Source organism: Aulonocara stuartgranti, assembly GCF_965226115.1.
Source record: "Aulonocara stuartgranti genome assembly, chromosome: 7".
Taxonomy (NCBI): domain Eukaryota; kingdom Metazoa; phylum Chordata; class Actinopteri; order Cichliformes; family Cichlidae; genus Aulonocara; species Aulonocara stuartgranti.
This window is the reverse complement of record NC_138945.1, coordinates 2,438,054-2,442,599: the sequence shown is the minus strand read 5'-3', so window position 1 is coordinate 2,442,599 and position 4,546 is coordinate 2,438,054.

Below are 4,546 nucleotides of genomic sequence, written 5' to 3'. Positions count from 1 at the left end.
CATCTCGGAGTGGCGTACAAGGAGGGGAGGGAGGGGTCACATGACACGCCCGCGACCCTTCTCGTCTCTGGTTGGATGGCTGTGACACAGCCCCGCAGGACCAAAACAAACCCTGACGGTGCGTGCAGGGAGTGTCGGACAGAGAGAGCAATCCTGAAGTCCGGGAAAACAAGACCCGCAGCCTCAAACATAAGGCCCGGGGGCCAGAAAGACGCCAAACTGGTGATAGGCTACCAGAACCTTTTTGGCAACTTTTTTTTTTGCAGTTTTTTTGAAATTTTGAACTTCTTGTTCTTTTACTAAGACATCTCAGGTTTTAAATGTGTGGTTAAACTTCGTTACACTGACACAAAAGGAGAGTTTCACTGGTGACAGTAAATGAAACTGAATTGGTCTGGCTGTAGTTGTGTTTGACATTCCTGTATTATACTGAAGTTTAAAGAGTACAGGCCCCCCGTGGAGCCTCTTTAGCTTGCTGTTTTCTAGAAGAAGGTACAAGAGCATAAAAAGGAGGACCAGCAGATTAAAAAAGCAGCTTCTCCCATGGGCCATCAGGCCCAGCATAAACTCTGCCGATCCCTGTGCAACATGTACTTTAGGTGGAAAGTGCAATAATTAAAATACCTCTCTTATATCCATATAATGTATTCCACTTCCACTGTAAAAGCTGCAATCATTAGAATTTTTAGCTGTTATTTATGACAGCATAAAACATATTTGTTATTACTCTTTTATTCTAATAGTATGACTTTTTTTAGTAGATGATGTGCCCTGTCTAGCTACCTAGGGGTAGCTACAGCTACCCCACAAAAAGATCCAAAAATAACCACAAAGAGGTTGGAAACTACCTCAAAGAGATAAATGGACTCAAACCAACCAGAAGATTCACAAAACACAAAGAACACACAAAGAAATGCAATTCCACTACAAAGACACACAAAATGACCTAAAGATGATCACAAACGTGAGTCACCACAAAGATACTCACAGTGGCCAGAAGGAGACAAAGACAGAGGTCAGAGTTATTACAGTTTATCATTTTAGAAATAATGGTTTCTCTTGGTTTTAATTGTTGATGTATTACTTAGCTGAAATGTTTGGGTTTTTTCACATTTGTCTTTAGTTTAGGTTTATTTAACTATAATAACCGTGGTCCAGGTAGGCCATCAGTGAATATTAGTGCTCGGCCTCAGGCTGACAGCCTCCTACACATCCCAGTAGCTATCCCATGTAAGTGTGCTATTACAGCTGCTTTAACCTGCCCACACTTGCTGTGCACCACTTTGCAATCCACACTCCCCTGACCCCAGCAACTCTGAGCACTGAGCACATGGATGCGTGAAACAACAGGCATTAAAACATACCTGAAACACTGTGAAGGATTAATAAAGCTGTTTGACTTGTATCACACAATTGTTGGGTTGGTTAACAAATTGATACCAAATTGCATATAAAGTCTTACAGTGCATTTCCACCCTCTTATAATATTTGAAAACCCCCTTGGCACCAGTTTGGATTTCCAACATTCTGAAGAGTCAGTGAACGCACCGTGAACATCTGCCACATTGTTTTGTTGCTCAGTCACGTAGCCAGAAAATCTCCTTTGGTCCTGGAAACCTGCCACAGTTTCTCCTCATGCATTTGGGCTGGAGTTGTGCTTGTTTTCAAGGCCTCTGCCCCACTTTTACACAAAGACGAGTTCATTATGAAGACAATATGAATGCACACAGGAACGCAAACATATACGCGCAAATGGCTTCCACAGCTAGCAGAACTATGGTGAAATATGATGCTTTAATCTTGCATGTCTAACGTTTGGGACATTAAATCGTAATCGTACTATTTTGGTATCACTGACTGAAAATCATTTTTGGGATACTCATGAAAATGTATTTTAAAATCTAGGGAGCATGGGGGGGGGACTTCTTTAAGTTTCATCGGTTCTAGGTATTTAAACCCAGCTGGGTGTTGTCCCTGAAGAGGGTAGTTGATCATGTGCCACCTCACACAAGTCAAGTTGTGGAAAAACAAGTTGTGAAATCAGCAGAGGTTTCAGGTGAAACCATTGTTGTGAAGCTTTGCCTCACCCTGTCATTGGACCTATTGAGATAAACTGATGAGGGATGTAAGTGGAGGTTAGGGCTGAGCGATATGGCCTAAAATTCATATCGCGATATAATTTGAAGCGTGTGCGGTAACGGTATATACGCTACGTGATTGCTAGCGACACACTCCATCAGAGCCTTCAAAAGTTCAGTCAGAGCAACGGCCGATGAATCATCGTCACAAAATCCATAATATAAGTCCATCAGTGCCAAAAGGTGGAACCTTAGACACAAAAGCCAGCAGATGGGCTTTCTGCCATTTCTGACATGCACTGCACTTTCCTCCTGTTTTAAAGAATTACAAAGCCCTGGTGTGAAGGGGTTCAAGCAGATTTGCACAGCAGCTGTTTCTCCTCCACATTCTGGAAACAGAGAAGGTGGCAAAGACTTACACCCCACAACAGGAGATGGAAAATGCATCTTCAGACGAGACCAGAACAAAGGGAGCTGCTATGCTTATGTTTTTTGGTTTTGTGTGCTTTTCTCCTCACAGGAAAGGGACAGGTTTGACCCTCAAACCAATGTTTGCTCACTGTGAATCATTTACTGGTTTGGTACCTTTAAATTTCATTCATTACTTTCTACTCATTCACAGTAAAGTTTTGGTTGACACCTATCCCATTCTCTGAGTAAAAAGTACATAATAACTGTATCATGTGCCGGGCCTTGTGTACATTTGTACCGCGCGCTCTGATTGGTGCAATTCCTGGTGAGATTCTGAGATATCTTTGGCATATCTTGAAAAATCAGCGTTGCGATAGGTTGGTCAGTCCCAAATGTTTGCATCTGTAGCCTGGATAAAGTTCCTGTGAGGTGAACATGATGGACAAATATTTTCATTAGGTGTGTAGCTTAACTGTGTGAGTTCTTTGTGTGCAGCTTTTGTACAGTTGCTGATTCACTTACCTCGAATCATTCAAACGTTGAGTGCAATTAATTTGCCAAAATGACAAAACATACAACACTGTAACACAAAAACCCACAGACCTGATGTTGCAACAGGATAATAACATGTAGTGTAAATGTAGAAATTCTAACTTTATTTAACCAGGAAAAAAACTCTTTATCTGTTTTACAAGAATGTCCCTGGCCAAGAAGGACAGCTGTACATGAGAATGATTTGGGTTAATCCACTTTCAGTTCTTCACATAGAGATTTATTACACGTCAGTCAGAGAGAGTGGCGAGAGGGTGGGAGGGAGTGTGCCCGTGGACTGCCTGTGAGAAAAGGTTGTTTTTAAAAATGTGTTTGTTTTCAGCCTCCCCAGCTGTTACAGGCCCTTATTGTTGTGCAGCTGGTAGCCTAAACCATAAAGCACCAGCTCAGGAGGCTTTCCATTTGAGACTGCTGGAAGTCTGTCAGCAGGTGTTGAGGGAGGTGAGGAGTCCAGGCGGGCCGAGAGCTCCGAGAGCTCCTCACCTCACTGTGTTTCAGAGACCTCGAGTTCCTGAAATCTGCAATCGCCTTGTGTTATGTAATGTTTTAGTGCATTGTACCATTCTGTTAGATAAGGCACCTCCTTTTTGATGGCAGGTAAAAACAGAGCTTGGAATACCCCCAAAAAATCACATGAAGACCCCTCCCCAGGCTTGAGCCCAGGATCATTGCATGTATTGTCGTTGCATAAACCTGTTTGATTTATGACCTCGAGAATGCTGCAGCAGGTATCACTTCAGATCGTTTCAAGATGAGCGTGGTGTTTAGTTGGTAATGTGTGGACTCATTTAAAGCAAAAGCAGAGCAGGAAACTGTTTTCTTTGTGAAAGTGGTCGCTGAGGAGTCCATGTGCGCTCAGCGTGAGGTTCAGAGATTCAGCAATCCTAGTCATTATAATTTGAATGTAACTCATTGAGGTCTAATTAAAAACATTTTGTTCCCTGGCACATGTCTCTTCAGCTGAACAAGCAAATAATGACGACATTGAAGGATGTTCACAGAACGATTGAGAAGATGAAGGATAATGTCCAGCAGGCTCCCCTCGTCGTGAAAAGACTTGAAGCTCTGTGGAAACTGGTGTTTTTCCTCGACCAGAGGAAGGAAGTTCAGCTGTCTGATGTGAAAAAAGCTCTGGAGAATTTCCTAGAGACTTTGCAGAAAGCTGAAATACTGAACATCAAATTCACAGAGGCTCACAAGATGAATCAGATGTGGAAGAGTTTGAAAATCTGAACAAGAGCCTCACTGATGACTACATATCGCTGTCTGGGGCTCTACACATCGATCTGGAGATGAAGCTGGATAAACGAGAAAAAAATGTCCAAGCTGGAGGCAAAATTAGCAGAGCAGGAGGAGACACTGGAGGAGACACAGAAAGGAGTGGCATCAAATTCAGCCCAAGAAAATAACACGTTCTACTGTGTCCTGCAATGAAGATCAGACCACACATTATAGGAAACTTTGTTAAACCTCTGAAATCACAAAGTTTAAAATATTTGAGATTA